Genomic DNA, 21,872 nt, shown 5'->3' with positions numbered 1-21,872 from the left:
GAGAATGCCGGACGACTGTCCTGCAAAACAGGTGTTCGCTACGAATCCGGTAGGAACAAGACGAGCGGGGGCGCAACGAGCGAGGTGGTTAGACCAAGTGGAGCGTGATCTGGCGAACGTGGGGTGCCCGAGAAATTGGAGAACGGTTGCTATGAACCGAGTGAATTTTAGGAATTATGTTCGTCAAGTTATGTCGTGAGACGGAATACTATGTAAATAAAATACTTGTTCTTTCCTACTAACTCGATATTTCCATTTTCTTGGATCCCCTTTGATTTTCGCTGAGTTCAGGTACCTATGTGTTCTCCATTCCGATATCCATGCGTCCCAAATTTTGGACTTAACCCAGTAAGAGATCTGTCTTCGGAATTCCAACGTCGTATTGCTCTTCGTTAACGAAGAACTTGATTTTTTTTCATGGATTTGAAAAGGAACATTGAGAGATGGAATTCAACATTTGAAGAATTAAAAAAACAATGTTTTAAGAAAGAAATTTTAATGAACATTATTATCAGTATTCAAAGCATTATTAAAACCATCATCTGATATTCATATTTGATCAGAACGGTGGTAAAGAAAATTTATTTTTCAAATATTCAATTCAAGAAAAACAAACTCAATTTCATAATCTTAACAATGAGGACATTATTTGACAATTAAAAAATGCTCAGTTTTTATCAGATTAAATCAGAAAATCAATTTCAACGGAAAATTTCCCGTGCCAGCGAAGAAAAATTTCTCCAGGCTTCCAAATGCTATATCAGACTTTCATGAAGAACGTTATCTGATTTCTAAATCTCAACTTGGTGGCAGTCTGATAAGATGCTGTTAATTTGTTCTATTTATAGTTAGTAGTTTTTTGGTTCCTTTTTGAATCCTAGAAAGTATTATTTGAACTGGAGGAACTTATGTTGCGTCCGTTTACTCTAGAAAATTTCGAGGATTTTCAAAATTTTCACACATTGAGCTAAAGAGCCGCAGTTGTACATCCAAAGAGCCGCATGCGGCTCGCGAGCCGCAGGTTGCCGACCTATGGTCTAGACCAGTGATTTTCAAAGTGGTCCCTACCGCCCCCTGGGAGGCGTTGAGAGCCTACAAAGGAGCGGAGAAAGAGCTCAGAGCTACCAATTTTTGTTGTATTTCTATACAAATTTGTTTAAAAATACTTTTAGGGGGGCGGTGAGCTCTAAAATATCGAGACAGGGGGGCGTTGAGTGAAAAAAGTTTGAAAACCACTGGTCTAGACTTAGATTGCCAGAACTTTTCCCGCACATCCTTAAGCCGGGAAAATCTCTTCAATTTTATCTATTAATTTTTGAATTCACATCTTTCACCTTATTCTTCAATTCCTTAATATTCTTTTTCAAGGAATATAAAATTTCAGCCATTATAATGATTCCATAAAAATAAATTGATGTATAAATTTGACAAAATCCGGGCATTTGGTTTCATTATTTTCACCTAAAAATCCGGGAAATATTTGAGAAAATTTGGTCAATAGAAATCAAGAAAAAATAACATTTGAAATATTTAACTTCCATAGAAACACATAAGCAATTTTCAAATCATATTTAATTGATGTTTGGACGCAAAAATTTAAAAAAAACTCAAATTGAGTTATTTTTTAAATTTATTTTGAAGTTTATAGTCCCCTGAAAAATTTTGGCTATTCTCCACGAAATCCGGGCAACCGGGCCGAACCGGACCTTTCCTAAATTTAATGTTAAATATGCGGACAATTTTGTGAGAAACCGGGCAATCTGGCAAGCATATTCTAGACTAAGGTTTCCAGATTACCTGGTTTTACCCGGGTTTACCCGGGTATTTGATACAAAATTTGGGAACAGTCTGGCTCGGCCCGATTGCCCGGAATTCATTGAAAAAAGCTCGGATTTTTGCACTTTATTTGGCAAATCAAACAAAATGAAAAGTAGAAATTTTTTATTGGAAAAATTATTTATTAATGCCTCTAAAACGATATTTTTAGCAAGTGTTATTAAAAAAATTCATGAAAGGTTTTATGGAAGCCTAGAATACGATTCAAAATGAGTGAATAAGTTCTAATGAATTTTTTATTTAATTTTTTTCTTGATTTTTTTCTGAGTAATTTTTCAGTTTTGTTAAAATTTGTCCGGATGTTTCATATAAAATTGCCCGGATTTCATCGGCATTGATACATGCTGAAAAATTCTGGCAACCTCAGTTTAGTTTCATGGGTGCTGTGAAATCGTTTATAAATGCTCTATTCCAATGTTTCGCCATGTTCTCTTGAAATAAAAAAATGCACGGAAACTGCCGAGTTCTGTCACTTTAAGAGGTTTCTCGCTTATCCAGTTTTCGCTTGTCCATGCCCGATTGCCCTTCTGCAAACTTTGTTGAAAAATAACTACACTTACCTTGAAAATTTGATGAATACAAGGGCTTGTTTTTAATCACCAATATTAAATTTCATCTACACGATCTCAAATGGTTATAATCACGATCAGTAACACTTTATCATTTGATAAATATCTGTTACACTTTTATTTTTTTATCCAACACCACACTCAGTTGTATGACACAATGCGTTTATGAACGGTCTTTTTTTTAACATTCCACGGAATCGTTCCAAACGAGGCTCATAGCGACATTCGGAAAATTATCGCTGGGTGAATTGAATTTTCCCGCGCATTCAGAAATTTTCCCACCAAAACTGACCAGCACTGATCCCAGATTGATTTAAACCGATTCTGCCTGCTGCGGAAATCTCATCCGGAATGAACTGAACCGGCCGGCTAAACTCAATTTTCCCGGCAGCTGAGAGTTCAGTAATAATTGGATTTCCGTTTCCGAAACTGAAACTCGCTTGCACAAGATAAGGTTCGTTTTTCAATTAAACTTTACAAAGTTTTCCTGGGCCCCAATATTCCGCTTACAGTTTAGTGGCCCGCGACAACCGGAAAATAAGTCCCTTTGACAGTTTTTGAGGGAAGCACAATCTGGCACCGGAAAGTTTTCGCGTGCTTTCCGGACGGCAGTCAACGATCGACTGATGCCAGCTGACAAACTGGCCCACCGCCATCCTAGCCAGATGGGATACCCACCCGGCGGAACAGAAAGTTCGACCCACCCACGCACTTCATTGAGGAGACAGAGCTGACTGAGGACGTCTGAGGATGGATCCCAGTCGAGTCGAGAATGTGAACGTTTCGGTGTGGAAATTTTACTGCCGCCGCTTTCCTATTCCCGGTACAGGACGAGGGTGGTTTTGCGGGAGCAAGAAAGTGGGTGGGAACAACTACACGAAACAACAACGAAGAACAAGACTACTCAATCGTAGGCAGGCACACACGCGTTCACGATGATTGCTTCATCTCCGAGACGATCCCTTCAATTGTAAGTTTAACTTCGGTTGAAAGTGAAAAGACAATCTTTAGTCATGGGTGGCGATTTGCGTGGGCGGAAGTTTTTTTCCGGGGGAATGGTCATACTTTTTCCAGTTTGAGAAATTTTCAAAGCATTCTACAGTTTTCAAAATTCCATTCAAGATAAGTTTCAATCTGCCCTTTTCAGCGGAATAGTACGCTCGGAAAAACAATCGACTAAATCCCCGATTTGTCACAGAAATAGATCATCAGACACGTGGCTCTATTCATACAGACTTGCCCCTTTGCTGAATAAACGGGAGCTGTTTATTTTCTCTTCTCACCAAATGGAATAAAAGCGATGTGTTCGAAGACTGGTGCCATTGCATGGCGACCGTCAAAAACGAATCCTCAAAGTTCATCAAACTGCATCGTCAAATCAAATCAACCGATTATGAAATATCGGCATAACTCGTTTGAAGTATCAATGCTGTAAGTGGATCTGTGCAACAAAAAACCATCTCTGGGAGGTTTTGTTCAGCAAATGGAATATCGATAAAAACAGTTTTGAGGTTTGAATGATTGTTATCACGTCCATCAAATTATTCCCATTAGAAAAGAAAACTCTCGTCCACTAAAAATTCTCCTAATGTTCTATCAAGTGGTTTTGAGCTCTCGTTCAATGAAGATTTTTTTTACTTTAACTTTTGGGCAACACGTGCGCCATCTATAATGAATACTATGAACCACCTTTTTTCAATTCAAGGCTATTTTTGATAACTTTTGTTGTTTCCTGAAGCTTGAGCTTCAAAATAACTCAAAATTTTGAATTTTTTCGAAGTTATAACAAAGTCCTCCTTCGGCACAAAAACAACATTTTTGACGTTTTATCACTCCACCACCGTTCTTGCGTAATGACACGATTCCAGATCCAACTTAACACGTTCGTCGCCACGCTCATTTTGGTAGTTTTACTAGCCGGGCCCAAAGAAATTTTCAGAGAGAGAAAGGAAAGAGGGAGAACTCCCATATTTGAAACGTGTGGCGAAGCTGAGCGGTAAACTCAAGTAAGAGAGCGTCACACGCTTTTTGATGTAACGGGGCCCCCCAGGAAATACACCCGTCACCCGAATATGGGTGCCGTGGCGACGAACGTGTTAAAGTCTGTTTCACATAGAATGTGTTCGGATAAAATAGATCATTTCTACGCAGAGAAATAACGTACAACAAAAGTAAAAATGTCATTTTGTAGGGTTTTTATTGCATTTTAAGGAAAAAAATAGAAAAATCATTCGTCAGCTTTTCGGATGAATTTTCGAACTATTTCTGTGATACCACCCATCATTTTCTGCACAGTACTGCTGGTAACCTCCTTCGCCATCTTGTTCCACCACTTTTCCATTTGAGCGAGTTTTTTCATAGTTGTGCCACATTTCTTCAGTTTGCCCTTAACTATTGCCAAATATTTCTCGATGGGACGAAAATCCGGACAGTTTGGTAGATTGATACTTTTTTCAACAAATTGGATCTTGTTCTCCTTATACCACTTAACGACCGACATCCCGGCTGTAGTGGCAGCTTTCCAGGTCCGGCCAGAACTTCACCGGACCTTTGTGGGACCGAATGAATGGCAAAACCCTCTTCTGGAGACATTTTTCTTTGTAAACATTTGCATTCATTGTGTCCCCAGTGATGAATATCTTAGTCTTCTTCCCACAACTACAGATCCCTTGCCAAATCATCAACTTACGAGCAAATTTATCTGCAAAAACAAAATTGAATCTACCCGCAACATTTCCTTTACGCTTCGCAAGATAAAATTTGTTACCGGGTATTTTTCCAAAATCCATTTTGACGTAAGTTTCGTCGTCCATCAAAATGCATCCGTTTTACTTGGTCAACACTTTCTCGTACAACTTCCTTGCCCTGGTTTTGGCAACCAAGTTTTGTTTCAGCGTCCTGTTGGGGTGTTTGCTTGCATGATACGACCGCAAGCCTTCTCGCAAACAAATTCGTCGAGCTGTACTGTGGTTCGTGTTGAACTTTTTCGCCAAATCACGCAAAGAGATTCCAGGATTATTGTGAACTGATCGAATTACCTTTGCTCGCAGCTTCCGGTCATATGTTCCACTTTTACGCCTGGTTTGTTTTGCTCGATTCACCGTAAGGGTCTCCCGGTAACGTAGCAGCACCGAATTTACAGTCGATTTTGGATATTTCAGGAATTTCGCGATCTTTACCCCTGACCACGTTGGTTTCACTACGTGAGTGTACAAAATTTTCTCTCGCCTTTCGCGTTCCATCGTCGATAACTTTTGACTGACTGCTTTAATGTTGATGAAATTTTCACCATTAAGTAAACAAACCATCCGGATCAAAACATTGTCACTAGATTCGCGATGTGACAACTAGGGGCGCTGCAGTAAATGAAAAGATGCGACCATATTCTATGTGAAACAGACTTTAAACAGATTATAAACTTTGTGGAACCTATTAAAAGGCTTTGCAGAACAGCGGTCGCAATTGGAGGCAGTCTTCTTTGTATTTTTAGCCATTCATCGTGTCAATCGTTATGAAAGACTGAGCAATTTGCAGTAGTAGGGTAAATGTGCCCAATCTTGGCCTCTAAGGCATGCTTGACTAGATTTCCCATGATTGTAGTCTTCCTGTAATGTGTACCTTCAAAAGTCCTTCGACAAATATGATTGCTTACTAGCCTGAAATGCAGTAATAATATGTTCTTGATTGAAAGCGGTTGATAATTTGAGATAAACCTGATAAAACTATTGATTGAAATGCTCCTTATTTTAGCCCCTGCCCCGTATTTTGGCCCATTTCGAGTTCCTTAAATTGGCCGTCTCTAGAAAAAACATGCCTCACCAATACAACAACAGCCCCCACGAATTCATTGAAAGTATTCCGGAAGGAAGCACAACAATGTTCTGTATAGTTTTCAAAAAGTCGGAAGTTCGAAATGCCAATCAACTTTTAGAATTGATATTTGCATGTAGAATGATAATCTTATGTCAAAAAATTTTACCTATTTATTTCAGTTTTTGTGTGTTTAAAATTTCTACTATAAGAATGATAATCTAAAACAAATAGGTTACAAACTTTTGCACTGGTTAACATAAATGTTTATTAATGAAGCAAAAAAATCGTTCGCTCAATTTATAACATGCAATCATGATAGATCTGTTTCCATTGAGGTTAACAGTTTAACATAAGATAGTAAAGGTTCATTTTTTTTTATTCCACTCCCATAAAGGAGAAGAGACATTTTAAAAACCATTTTGAGCGAGGCAAGAAGCAAGCTAAAGCTAAAACACAAATAAGCGAACGAATCATACATATTTAAAATGTCGCCCTTAGGAATTTTCTAGCAATGGGCGATAGGCGCGCTCGCAACCGATTTCTCGTGTGTTAAACAGAGAAAGCAATAGCCTTCACTCCAATTTCACTCCGATTAGCTGTCATTCTTACGGAAATCTGTGTAAGAGTAAAGAGCAAGCTTTATTCTTTTTAGCAGGCCCAATCCCAATCGTTTGCGTGCACCCGGATAGCAAAACAAGACAAACTTTCGCTCACTCCAGCCAGCCTGTTAGAAATAGATTGCATCTCACTCGTTCGTTTGGGAACCATAATAGCCAATGGAAGCGAACAGCATATTTAAAAGCTGGGTAAAATTCAAGCTCCATCCCACTCGCACTCATTCAAAATCATCACCCAAACTCGGCAGCGCTTCCTTCGCATATTTCTTTCCTACGGAAAACAAACGTCGTCACCTCTGCTGATGCACAGTGATACATAATATAAAACAAACTTTGTCAAAATATCATTTTGATTTCACATAAAATTGAAAACAATAAAAATTCAAGCTCTTAATAACATAGTTTTTCAACAATGTAATGCAATTACTTTTTTTAATAAACATAATATTTAGAATGTCATAATTTGAACTATGCAGCAAATGTTCATCTCCAGCACAAATAAAATGAAATCCAAATACGTTGAACCTTATTTGAAAATGTGATTTTTTTTTGAGTATGGATAATGTAACTTCAACGTTGAGATCCAAGATATCGATTCGAATCCGGACCCGGTTAATTTCGTGCTCAGAGGTAATTTTTTTAGAGAAGAAAAGTTCTAGAAATTTACCAAAAAAAAAGGCCGCTAAAATTGTAGCATTATAATTCCAACTAAGATGCCAAATACGCTTGAGAAATAAATAAATTGATTATAGTCCATAATACACTTATGGTATTTTAAGTTATTTCAATCATTCTTCTTAATTTCGACCGGCTTTCCAATTTCCAGACCACTAACACGCACTAACGGCCGACGAATGGCTGCCGGCTGCCGACTGCCTACTGATTTCGTTCTCACACATACATGCAAACCTCAATTAGTGGAATTTCATGCCAAGATTAGGCTAAAAAAAATTTATATTTTCCTCAATTTTAGATAGAAAATGTACGTTGTTTGGAGTAGGTATATTTTTATATTTTTTGCCATGTTTTGCTGTAATCAACGGTATTTTTTAGTGATTTTTTGATAGGGAAGTGTGATTTTAAAATCAATCCGAAGATGGCATTTGCACTAGCAAGGTAGGTTCCTTTCAGATTTTTTCCGAAAATCCTAAATTAAATTCCAGTTTGGCATGTGAAAAAAATTTATTACGCAGTTATTTGGATTAAATTGCGGACAAATGCTATGCAGAAGGTAGACATATGCGATTTTCTTTTAAGTTTGATTTATTTTTTATTTTTAGGCATATGTTTGACATGTAAATCACCAAAATGCATTTTGGCATGCCAAGATAAGGAGCATGCCAAGTTAAGGCTCACTTACCCTAGACATTAATTTTTTTTTTAATTTATTCTTGTTTGTCTCCGGGAAATACAGGCGAGGCTAAAGAGTTCGTTTCCCAAGTAACACAGATTATGCCAACTAGCATTAGGAAGTTTTATTATGGTTTAATTATGGCATTTTTTTGTGCAGCTCGTTTTATGGCGGTTTTATTATGGTCATGCAGAATGCTTATAATTTTTTTTCGACCATATGTTTTCAGATGGTTTTGAAAACGCTAATAAAACTTTTATTAAACATGCTGTTTTAGTTATTTTGAAAGAGTTATGAATGCTTTTTTTAAACTATAATAAAACACAAACCTAGAAGTTTGCTCCAAGCTTTCTTTTGCATGTTCTATAATAGCACTCAGTGCATGATTATTAAACCGCCATAAAACTTAGTGACAGTTCTCGATCAAGATGTCAAAACAGGACACGCTCAGATTAGATAGCACATATTTGAATTGGAACTCCCATTTTTACACATTTTTGGTAAGTTATGCGTGTTGGTTTTGAGTTAAAATTAAAAAAATACATCTTTGAAAACTTGAAATCACCGAAAGTGGTATGAATATCTTTACAATATGAGTATTGAGTGAAAGGGCCCAAATAGTAGGAAAAAAAATTGTTGCTTGACGCCATCAAGGCTTCCGCTTTTATTTTCAAAGCTGTAAATTACTGAAAATATCGTGAAACCTTCACAATATGGTTATTAGGTGAAAGTAATGAACGAGTAGAAGTCAAATTTCGTTGCCCGTCGCCATCTTAAATCCAAGTTGGCGGCTACCACTCAACTTGAAAATACTGTAAATGACTGAAAATCGCATAAAACCTATATTATAGGGGTATAAGTTGAAAGAAATCAATCGGTAGAAGTTGAATTTCGCTATCTGACGCCATCTTGAAATCCAAGATGGCGGCTTCCGCTAAACTTTAAAATGTAGTGAATGACTTAAAATGACATGAAACCCAGGTGGTAGTGGGTGGAAGAGCTTAACGAGTAGAAGTCGAATATTGCTATCTTACGCCATCTTGAAATCCAAGATGGCAGCTTTCTATAAACTTTAAAAATACTCTAAATCATTGAATGAAACCTCCAAAATATGGGTGTTTGTCAATTGGGATAAGCTATAAAAAGTTTATTTTTGCATTCTGACGCTATCTTAAAATCCAAGATGGTGGCTTCAGCTGAACTTAAAAATACTGTAAATGAATGAAAATAGCATGAAACTCCCAAATATATTGTATTGGTTGCTAAGGTTAAATGATAGAAGTCAAATATCTCTTTTCGCGTTTCTCTGAAAATCTGTAAGTGACTGAAAATCCCACAAAAACAACCACAATACAGACCCCGTTCGTTTTTGGCAACATTCGATTTTGGCAACATTGAATTTGGCACATGTGCCTAAATCAGACGGTTAACACAAACAACCTTATAGTTTTCGCTAGAATACGACCAATACAATTAAAACATAATAGCATGATAGGAATAATAGAATTACATAAATTTCAAAGAAAAACAAAAACTATAAACAAAACAAGAAAAGTGCTAAATGCACTAGAAACATAATGAAAAAATAATAAAAGTGATTTAAAATGATCTAAATTGTCTTAAAATAGTAGTTTTAATGTAGTATTACATGAAAAAAAGTTGTGTTCAAGCGATTTCCATTGATTAACAGAATTTTAAATTCAGTGGAAGCTGCCATCTTGGATTTCAAGATGGCGTCGGAAAGAAAAAAATCGACTTCTAGTTTAGCCCTTTCACCCAATACCCGTATAGTGGTGGTTTAATGCGACTTTTTGTCAGCATTAAATATTAAAAGTTGAGCGGATGCCGCCATATTGGATTTCAAGATGGCGTCTGATAGCGAAATTCGACTTCTACTCGTTTAGCCCTTTCACCCGATACCCATTTTGTTGGGGTTTCATGCGATTTCAAGTCATTTATACCATTTTAAAGTTCAGCGGAAGCCGCCATCTTGGATTTCAAGATGGCGTCAGACAACGCAATTCGACTTCTACTCATGATTTATTCCACGGGTCATTCAAAATCAATCCCTTTTTATTCAAAAAGTCTGTCCTCATTTACTGTACTAATGATTAACAACTCAGAAATGAGGAACTTAACCTTAGCGTGTAATTGGTTGGCTTGCGAGAGAAACGTCAAATCGTAGCTTTTTTTGGGGTCATCATTAAACCATAATAAAACTATGAATTGACCCACGCCATGTTGGTTGCAAAATCGAAGGGCACAAAATGACGCCATGTTGATGGATTCACAATGCAAGCATTGGAAAATATTTTTTCAGGCCTTTTTCCATCAATTCCATTATGATTGACCATCAGATTTGACGAGGCGCATTTATTTCAAGATACTATTTCATATACATTTTACCTAAAATCTTGACTGGCAGTAGAAAAGACGCTCAATGTATGATTAAAACATTGGTTTTTTTTAGCTATTAATTTTACCAGATCATATCTGAATAATGCAATCATCATTCATCAACCATTATGGTTGCTGGAAAAAATAAAAAAAAAACTCCGAGAACTGACAGAACCGAAAAAAAAACAAAAATTTCTAACATGTTTTATAATAGCTTTTTAAAAGCTTTGGTGACCAATATTGATGACCAACAATTATATGTCTTGATGACGTTTCTAGGGTAGGGCCAAATAGCCTGATTTTGGCTTTATTAGAGTCCAGGTGATGTTATAGAATGCGCTTTAGCTTTTCATGAAGATTAATGCGATAGTCCAAACGATATTTTGCTGACCATAATAAGGCTAAAATTGTTACTTGGGTTTGCTGTCCATTACAAATTTTATCCAAATATCTCTCCACAAGCAGTCCAAATATTTTGCGCACGACCACCATATTTTGTTTATTTTACCGGTGAGTAGCTTTTCTACCTTGTAGAAATGAAGTCAGGCCTATTTATAAGTCAGCTAGACGAACCAGTCAGAAAAAATTTGATTTTTTATCACTTCCCTTAATTATATTTTCGGATTGAGCTTGAAAAAACCTCTCACATCCCTCTCACTTGATGGAATCAATAACCTTAACTTTTATTTAAATTTAAGCTCACTTTTGGATCCTCAAGGATTTCAGAAACGATTTACCATGTGAACTTTGGTCGAAAGTTTGTTTCCAGCTGTTTTTGGGTCTCCTACTGGGACTGATGAAACCTGGAGGATGACCGGAGAAAGATGAAATTCGGAATTGAGCAGGCATGTACCAGGTCAGTCAAAGCAGCCGCCCGCTTACGATATGCGGAGATGGAGTTGCAGTTAAACGAGCTTAAAGACGAGACAAGATAGCCTGGACAAACTCCCTGGCGGAAGAGGGAGAAAGAGTCGCCGCCAATGGAGATATCCGATAACTTTATGACATTTCTCGCCGCCTTAGTGGTGCAAGGACTAACGCAAGAATGCCGCTGAAAGACCAAGCAGGTCAGTTATTGTCTGATCAAAAAGATCACCTCAAACGATGGACTGAGCACTTCTAACAACTCTTCCGATTCACGAATAGCGATGGCCAATAGAACCCGCAGCTCGTAGCGCCAACTGGAAGTCGCATTAATAGCGTAAACTCGGAAGCGCCCTGATTGACTAAAATAGAAGCGGCAATCAAAAGCATGTGATCCTGATGGAGCGCCTGGGATCGATTGCATCCCTGCTGAAATGCTGAAAGCCGACCCTGCCTTGTCAGCAAAAATGTTGCACCGTCTTTTCGCTTACATCTGGAATACTGCAACATTCCCGACCGACTGGATGCAGGGTATCCTTGTAAAGGTCCCGAAGAAAGGAAACCTGACCGAGTGCGGTAACTGGCGAGGCATAACGTTGATCTGTACAACCCTCAGAGTACTCTGCAAAGTGATCCTGAACAGGATCCAGGAGAAAATCGACGCTGTACTCCGACGGCAACAAGCTGGATTCCGATCCGGACGATCATGTGTGGACCACATCACAACGCTACGAATAATACTGGAACAAATCAACGAATTCCAGGACTCTCTTCTACTGGTGTTCGTTGACTTCGAAAAAGCATTTGACCGACTCAACCACGAAAACATGTGGGCTGCTTTAAGGCGAAAAGGAGTACCAGAGAAACTAGTCCATCTCATCGAAGCACAGCACGAGGCATTTTCGTGCAGATCCTGCACGACGGTGTCTTGTCTGATCCAATTCCGGTAACTGCTGGAGTGAGACCAGGATGTATCTTATCACCGCTGTTTTTATCTAATCGTAATGGATGAGATCTTTACTGGATCGATTGACTGTAAACCAAACCGAGGATTGCCGTGGAATCCTTCGACAATGGAGCAGCTGAACGACCTTGACCTAGCTGACGATATTGTTCTGCTCGCCCAAAGACATCAAGACAATCAGAGCAAACTCTACGACCTCACCGAAAGCTCCAAGGCAGCAGGTCTCAAAATCAATGTCAGAAAGATCAAGTCGATGGAAATCAACACAGAAAATCGTTCCAATTTAATGGTAGCTGAACAACAGGTTGAGAAAGTGGAGTGCTTCCAGTATCTTGGTAGCCAGATTACGCCTGATGATGGTACTAAGAAGGACATCGAAACCTGGATCAGAAAAGCCCGATTTGCGTTTGCGACTCTCCGAAACATCTGGCGCTCACGCCAGATCTCTTTACGAACTAAGATCCGAATCTTCAACTCAAACATCAAATGCGTATTGTTGTACGGGTGCGAAACTTGGTGCACATATGCGGTAACGACGCGAAAACTGCAAGTATTTGTAAACCGCTGCCTGCGGAATATCATCCGCGCTTGGTGGCCTGGCAACTGGATCTCGAATGAGGAACTACATCGCCGGTGTCATCAAAGGTCGCTAGAAATCGAGATTCGGGAACATAAGTGGAGTTAGATTGGGCACACGCTGCGAAGAGATGAAACGAGATTCGCAGAGAAGTGCTTGACTGGAATCCAGATGAGCATCGAAGAAGAGGCTGATGCGTCGGTCAATCGGCGCCGGACCCTTAGGTAGGGAGGTAGGTTCCTCCAGGTGGACCTTCGGACTTTTGGGCTGCCCGGTGTCGAGACCGACCGAACATTTTTCTAAAACTCGCGTATTCCAAAGACGCCTCGACGGCATTCAAGAAGCGAACCTCTCTTTGTGAATTTAGTCTGTAAACTGATCCGTTCTTCTCATTCCAATCTCGTGCGTCATTCCCTTTCTCTCCAACAGATTTCTTCTCCGTTTAACGGCAGATCCTGTCAATGAATGTGCTCTTCCAATACAGTGTTGCTATACATTTGATTCATTTTATTTTAACTGGATTACATTTCCTCATCTTATTCCCTACATTCGCCTCCGCCTCTATACTAAAATAAAAGTTAAAATTCCTCTTGTTAGTATATTTGTTTACCATCTAGTCATTGAACAAAACTCATTCCGTATTCAATTAGGTTCAGATTGAAAAATAAAGACTTAGAATTCCGATCAGAAAACTCTTCAAACTCAAATCATCTCAATTTGATACATACGTCACAGTCAAACTAAATATTTGGTTTCGGTCTGCATATGTGGGCTTCCTAAGAAAGCTTAGCCTTTCCAATCCAGATTACCTACTCTACCCTTAAAAGATTTTTATCTTATCGTTTTCCTATTATTTTTCGTTTTTCACGCTTTTTTATCTTCATTTCCATACTATCAATTCAAGTTCTTCTTATTGCTTTGCCTCCATCTCCATTTTTTTTTAGCTTTTTTTTTTGTCTGACTCCCTATCTCCTTTCTTTATTTATCATTTTCAATTTTTCACACTATTTTATTTTTTCTCTCTTATGTCCATTTTTCTACAAAATTTCCATTTTATAATTTTTCATTATTCATTCATTCTGTTTTAAATAATCTTCATTTCCACTCTCCAATTTTTCATTTGTTAAATTGCTCCATTTGTTTTCAATTTTGATATTTATTTGATTTTTTTTTCGCTGGTTTTTTTTTTTTGTGTATAACCTTTTATCCTACACCCTTTCTAAATCCTTCCTTTCTCATCCTCTATTTTTCATACCTCATTTTCTTCCCGTCTTTCTTTAGGATATTCTCTATTTTCCCATTCTACACCAATTTTTTTTTTGCATCATCAATAAACTTTTTTTTATCATCAATAAGTTCTGCACTTTTCCATTTCCTTTATATTCTTTCTTTGTTCATAGTCTTTCATCCAACCCCTTTTCTAGATCGTTTCTTTCACTTTCTCAATTTTTCACACACTATTTTATTTCCTCATTTCTATATAATATTTTCTAATTTTCATTCTATAATATTCTTTTTTTTCTAAACACTTTAACTGTCCAATTTCAATTTGATCTTTAAAAGTTTGACAATTTTCATTATCCATTCACTGCTCTATTTATTCAATTTTTCTCAGATTCTATTTTTTCTAGTTTTTCCTTTTTTCTGTGGTTTTAGCCTTACATACTACTCCTTTTTTAAATTCTATCTCTCTCGATCTCAATTTTTCACACTCAATTTTCTATACTCCCTAATATCCTTTGGATACGATAAATTCATTTTTTCATTCTAAAATTTCATATTTCTATTTGATTCATCTTCATTTTAACTCTTCAATTGTCCAATTTAAATTTGTTGTTTTGAAATTTTTCACTTTTCGTACCTACTCCATATACAGCACCATCATTTAATTTCTCACTTTTTTCTTTTGTTACTTTTATTCCATTTTCTTTTTTCTGTTTTGAAGCCGTTCATCTTAATCCCTTTCTTCATCCTTCTTTTGCTATTCTGAATTTTCCCACTCCATCATTTGGGACATTTTTTTTTATCATTCATTTACTGCTCTATTTAATCTTTTTTCACTATTCTTTTATTCTATATTTTCTATTTCATTTTTTTTCTCTATATTTAATTTTCAGCCTTCCAGCCTACTCGCTTCCTAAATGCTATCTCTCTCGTTGTCAATTTTTCACACACAATTTTCCCGTTTTCTATTTTTCACTCTACAATTTTATTTCTCTTCATGAATCTTCTCTAATTTAACTCTCCAATTGTTCAATTTCCGTTATCCGCTCTATACTTTCCTCTTTTTGTTTAATAATCGTCATTCCATTTTTTTTTACTCCTTTTCCATTTTATCTTTTCTTCTTTCAAGCCGTTTATCTAACTCCCTTGATTCATCCTCCTCTTGCCATTCTCAATTTTCCTCACTCCATTTTCTTTTCTCCTTTTCTTCTTTCGCTATTATTAATTTTGAAAGTTCCCCCTTTCAGGAGTTTGCACCTTCCATGATCCTTAATTTTGGTACTGCTCCTCTCAGGAGTCCGTATCTTCCGTGACTTCTGATACTGCCTCTCTCAGGGGTTTGTATCTTTTCCTAAAAAACATTAAACAAATTGCTGTCCCTCTCAGGAGTTTGCACCTTCAAATCGCAGCTCTACTGCTCTCAGGAGTTTGTACTTCTCAAATGGCACGGCTTCTCTCAGGAGTTTGTACCTGACATTGAGTTCAGATACTGCCCCTCTCAGGGGTTTGTATCACCTTCACACAACTCAGAAAAATCTACTGTCCCTCTCAGGGGTTGGCATCTTCCGAAAACAATCGCAGCCATGTAGCCGTGATCGCAGGAATACCATTTCCCATTTCTTTTTCTCTCGTTCTTAATTTTTCACACTTTTTTTTTTCATTTTCTATTTTTTCATTCTACAATTTTATTTCTCTTCATGAATCTTTTTATTTTATCTCTCTAATTGTCCAATTTCAATTTGATCTTTTGAAGTTTTCCGCTTTTGTACTCCATTTACCGCTCTATACTTTTTTTCTTTTCTTCAATATTCTTTATTCTATCTTCCTACTCTTTTTCCATTTTATCTTTTCGTTTTTCGAACCGTTCATCTCATATAATGTTTTTTTTTAAATCATTTTATTTGTACATTAAACTGTCTAAATCCATTTATTATTTATTCATTTTTCTCTATTCTTTTATTCTATTTTTTTATCGCGTTTTTTCTTTTATTTTCTTTGTTTTCAACTTTCCTCACTACTCACTTTCTTAATTCTATCTCTCGTTCTCAATTTTTCACACTCAATTTTTTTTTTCATTTTCTTTTTTCATTACTCTTCTCTGTTTTAACTTTCCAATTGTCCAATTTCAATTTGTTCTTTTGAAGTTTTCCGCTATTTGTACTCCATTTACCGCTCTATATTTTTTCTTTTTTTTAATATTCCATTTTTATCAAATCCATTTTCTCTTTTCTTCTTCCAAGCCGTTCATCTTACTACCTTGATTCATCCTCCACTTGCCATTCTTAATTTTCCTCACTCCATGTTCTTTGCTCCATTTCTACTTACGCCATTATTAATTTTGATACTGCTCCTCTCAGGAGTTTGTACCTTCCATGATCCTTAATTTCTGTACTGCTCCTCTCAGGAGTCTGTACCTTTCCATATGTCTTGATACTGCCCCCCTCAGGGGTTTGTATCTTTTTCTTAAAAAAAATTGCTGCCCCTCTCAGGGGTTTGCACCTTCAAATCGCAGCACTGCTCCTCTCAGGAGTTTGTACTTTGATTATCATCAAATGGCACTGCTCCTCTCAGGAGTTTGTACCTGACATTGAGTTCAGATACTGCCCCTCTCAGGGGTTTGTATCAACCTCCACACGAACTCAGAAAAATCTGCTGCCCCTCTCAGGGGTTTGCATCTTTCGAAATCAATCGCAGCCGTGCATGATACTGCTCCTCTCAGGAGTTTGCATCATTCCAAATCCGCTCATATCGTAATTTCACGCACCACCATAGCAGAAAATGGTAATATAAATAGTTTCCAGTAATTAAACCTTTTTTTTACTTTTTATCCCGTTTTCTTCACTTTGCGTTTAACATTTTCACTGGTTTTCTTTTCCACCTCTAAATCCACGCCTCAGCTTTTTAAAAACACTTAGTTTTAGCCACGAAACAAAAACAATTTTAACAACCGCAAATTCGAACCGACCACGCCATTGTCGAGACCGACCGAACATTTTTCTAAAACTCGCGTATTCCAAAGACGCCTCGACGGCATTCAAGAAGCGAACCTCTCTTTGTGAATTTAGTCTGTAAACCGACTGCGCCATTGTCGAGACCGACCGAACATTTTTCTAAAACTCGCGTATTCCAAAGACGCCTCGACGGCATTCAAGAAGCGAACCTCTCTTTGTGAATTTAGTCTGTAAACTGATCCGTTCTTCTCATTCCAATCTCGTGCGTCATTCCCTTTCTCTCCAACAGATTTCTTCTCCGTTTAACGGCAGATCCTGTCAATGAATGTGCTCTTCCAATACAGTGTTGCTATACATTTGATTCATTTTATTTTAACTGGATTACATTTCCTCATCTTATTCCCTACACCCGGTTGTGGATTAAGAGACTCCTCCCGGAAGTCAGGCGTGAGCTCACGCATGCCAACCACAGCGTGGCTCTTGACGGCATCGAGAGTAACCCTCTCGGCGGCGCCTGCTGGCTGGCCTGGGGTATCTCGCTAACAGGTAGTCCTCTTGTTGGTCCCTCTGGGCTGGGTCGTCTCGTTCTGGCTGGTTTTTCTGTTCACGAACCGGTCAAAGGAAGAATGAAGGAAGGATCGCCCATTTATCGTAAATCAGTTCACACAAACCGTAAATGTCGAATTAGCATATTCTCAACTATTAGGAGACATATTTACGAATTGACTAAACTGCTATCCGATTCAACTTTCTTTGGGCAAAGCTTGTCGTAAATGAATGATAGTAAATCACTCAATACCAACTTGTTTACGATGGTTATTAAAAATGTCTTCATATTCGATTTGGATTATCATTTTTATTACGATTTTATGTTAGGGGTTGTATCTGTTGAACCGTTTTGTCAATTGGTACCTCTACTACGATTCCTTTTATTTTTGAAAATATAAGTAACTTGCTCTGTATTCTCGATCCTAGCTACGTCAAATCCAACCTTTAATACTTTCAATTGTTTAGCCGAAGTATCTCCGAGTGAGTTTTCTGTCCATTCTCAACAGCATAAAATTTGGTCAATGTACTATTAACTCCAGCTTTAATGTTAGCCAAAAACGTAAGCTAATTTTCATGGATTCTTTAGATGCATTCACTAAGAGATTCCTATCAGTTCCTTTAACAAAGGTTCAAATTTGATACCTGCATCCTGAGCCTTTTTCCAAGTTTCTTGAGTAGTAATATTGGCATCAGCGCCAAAATCAATGATCATGGGATTTTTTATTCCTCCCTCTTCGAATTCAAATGTGTTCTTGGCCATTGCATAAAACATTTGTTCATCATTCCCCTTTGCTTCTTCCTAATTTTTTCTCACTTTTTTGCTTGGTATTGGCGGTGCAACACTTAACTGAGTGGGTCGCTTCAAACAACGGATTGCTAAGTGCCCAGGCATTTCACACTTAAAGCATTATGCGTTACAAGCTTTACAATTTTTGTTACCCTTTAAGTAGCCCTTTTCACCACTGGCAAAACAATTCCTTGTCGTGTATCTATTTGAAATACCTCCTCGATCAAATCCGATACTAAACCGTGCCTGGTCGGGTAACAACTCTAATAATCTCGTCTAGTGTCATCTCTTATGGTAAGATTTGCCTACGAAGCTCAGTCGATTTACATGTCTCAACAATTTCGCTGTCACTCAGTTGGCACTCGAGACCTATCAGCGGCCAGAACAAATGGTCGCGATGCGTACATTCTACACAAGCATAAAGAAACTGATTTTTTATTTCGAAGACAACTGAAATTTATCACCACCACTGTCTTCTCACGTCTACAACAAAGGCATTCAATTAACAACACCCTACCGAATGTTTTACCCCGCAAAATGACTTGGACATTGTATTTTTTCCTACCAACAATCGATCCTTAACTCATTTAATTATCACTGCGATAGGTAATTGAACTTGATTCCTCTTTTTTTCTCCGGAAGTTCCGTTCATCAATAAATAAACACTCCACGATTCAAGGCACACCGATTGCTTCCATCAATTAACAACAGCATACTTACCCCTTGACGATTTGCCAATTCCAATTCAAACTTCGATTCCTAACGGAATATGTCTTTTTCCACACCCCATTGCTAATCTCATTGCAGCCGGTTGCTTTCCACAGCACACAATCGCATCTCTAGTTTACTTCACACACTCGTTGCACCACATTTGTCACAATCATTTTTTTTTTTTGCTCCTTCATGGCACCCAGTTGCCTTCCTTTACACACAGTTGCTCATCTCATAGCCTATGAGTCGTTGGCATAACCTCCTTCTTCACTTGCCCGTAGCCCACAGTTGCATCTCTTCCACAAACCCAAGAAATCGCGTCATGCTGAAACCAATACCACTTTTCCTTTTCGCTAGGGCGGAACCCAAGCCCCATCCAGAACTCTCCGACAAAAGAACGCATTTCGAACTGCGTTGCAGCTTACTTTTTCCTCGCGCGTCCATTTGTAAACATGAATTTTTCTTATCAAAATTAAGATACATTCACATTTGTAACCAACGGGCTAGCCTGCTGCTCAGTCGAGCAAGAACCCCCCTCTAAGCCTCAGGGACGGCACACTCGTAAATGAAATTTCGCGATACAAGGAAACACTTTAGATTGATCGTTTGAAATCCCACTTTATTTTTCCCTAGCACTTTAGGTTGCGACACTGGGCACTGGACGAATGGGTAGCGTAAATTGGTTCTCAAGAACCGCGCGGTAAGTTCCACCCTTAAATGGTTGTTTGGTCCTACCTTGTAACCGGGCACGGTGAGCTAACGCTGGTGGCTCTCGTCTACGGTAACCTTCGACTACGGTCTGCACAGTCTGACGGTTGTGTGGTGGTTCGACTGGGACGTGGTGGGCTGGTCCGGGTGTCGGCTGTTCAGCTCCAACAGCAGACCACAGGTAGACAGGACACGTGGTACTACCGGCACCGTATTGTGGACCAAACTTCGAACTGGGCGGAGGGCGGATCTCGGACGGCGTAAAGCACGGCGGCTGGAGCTGGTCGGGATGCCAGACAAGCTACAGATCGCTGGATTGTCTGACGGACCGGGTCGTCAGCACAGCTAGGCTTTCAGACAATCACCAGGTGAAGCTGTCGGTCAGTTTCCAGCATAAAACATCGGGGCCCTGGATGTGTTTTAGTTCCGTTTTCTGAACACTTCCGTTACAAATTCATCCACTTGTTCTGATGCTTTGTTAAGCAAGGCTCCTTGTAATGTGGATGCCTCGCGGTATGAATTCCAAGTGACGCTATCAGGGTCGGAGTACGCTGACCCCGTACGCAGGACAAAGGTTTCGAAGTCCATCCAGTAATTCCTCCCATCATGTCCCGTTTGCTCTGGGCGTATTGGTGGCTAACGCCTTCCTTAGCTCCATCTGGTGTCGACTAGCGTTGAGTTGACCCAACTGTACTGGCTGGTACGGTGTTCGGGAAATTACGGTGGTCATTCTCCCTCACGCACTAAAGCACCTCCTTGCATATGATGAATTCACGTAATTTACACAAAAGATTCTCACTAAACTGAACAGTAAGTTAACGCACTGGTTACACTCTCCCCCGGCTCGGGTGGAAAAAATATTAGCAAGCTAATATTTTTTCCAAATTACAACACCAGTTGAGTCATCGATCAAAGTGTACCTGCTGAACCAGACACTTAACAAACATATATTGACAAGTACAGTTTTTTTTAACGTTCGGCTCATTTTCGAATCCTAGAATTCTAAAGAGGTCCCGGAATGTTGGCTCGAGGAGATCACCAGTTCGTAGCGTATACATAGGTCGGGGTCATAAGGTATCATCATTGACTAGGTCAACTCCACGCTGTTTGAAGGCCTCAGCCTGTTACTGACCATCAACGTCGTGAGACTCCGGTCTCCAGCGACCCACTTCAGCTATTACTAATCCAAATCCGTGAGAATCAACTTAAAATGATAACCTAATTAAAACTACAATAAATAATAAACACCATGCTATCGTTTATGGACATGCAAAATAAATTACCATTTACTATTCTTTAAATAAAATACGTTTAACAAATTCAAAACAAACTAAATAAATAACACCTTTAAAAGTTATTGCTACCCACAGTGCGAGACATTGAATGACGTTATTTAAAAAAAACTATGATGTTTTTTTTTAGGTGTTGATCTAGTACTGCATTGCTGTGGAGGTGATTGATGCTGTCAGTAATTGTCAACACACTGAACCTCGAAAATACCCAAACTTGAGAACTTTCCCCGCCAACCCGAATGAAACTCCCTCCCTACAGGTTTGGCTATTGGTGGCATAGCTCAAAGTTAAGCTCTTAAAGGAGAACTCATCCCCCAAAATCTGATACCACAATAAAATGGAAATCAGAATAAAAAAAATATCGCCAGGTACTGGAATCACACCCATACCTGCAATGTCTTTGCTATTACCATCTCAGGATGCTAACCGCTCGACCACCAGAGAGTTGTTGAGAGAGGCTGCTACATCATCGTATATGTGAGACTTTCTGCGAATGAAGCGGGAATAAAAGTTATCCCCCAAAAAAAACAGTTCTTCGCTTTGAACTTACCCCCCAAACCTAAATCTGCCACGATGGAGGTAACAGAATCAGATGCGCTTACAACAAAAACCCCCCAAAAAAACAGTTCTTCGCCCGAAGGACAAGTTTGGCTTATTGGCAA

General features: G+C 38.5%; 1 protein-coding gene across 2 annotated transcripts in view; it reads right to left on the bottom strand.

Annotated features, from left to right (window-relative positions):
- LOC129746808 (probable G-protein coupled receptor No18) overlaps positions 1 to 19,783 on the bottom strand; it is a 119,723-nt gene extending 99,940 nt beyond the window's left edge. Inside the window, exon 1 of one of the 2 annotated variants that reach the window (XM_055740807.1) lies at positions 19,220 to 19,783. The gene's annotated coding sequence lies outside the window, so the exon portion shown is untranslated. Of the gene's footprint in view, positions 1 to 2,396; positions 3,028 to 19,219 lie in introns of those variants that run through there. The other variant, XM_055740728.1, reaches the window with a different exon arrangement.
- Between the last annotated feature and the right edge of the window lie 2,089 nt (positions 19,784 to 21,872).

This window comes from Uranotaenia lowii, chromosome 1, assembly GCF_029784155.1.
Source record: "Uranotaenia lowii strain MFRU-FL chromosome 1, ASM2978415v1, whole genome shotgun sequence".
Taxonomy (NCBI): domain Eukaryota; kingdom Metazoa; phylum Arthropoda; class Insecta; order Diptera; family Culicidae; genus Uranotaenia; species Uranotaenia lowii.
Note: the sequence above shows the minus strand (reverse complement) of the source record. Positions and strands in the feature narration are given on the sequence as shown.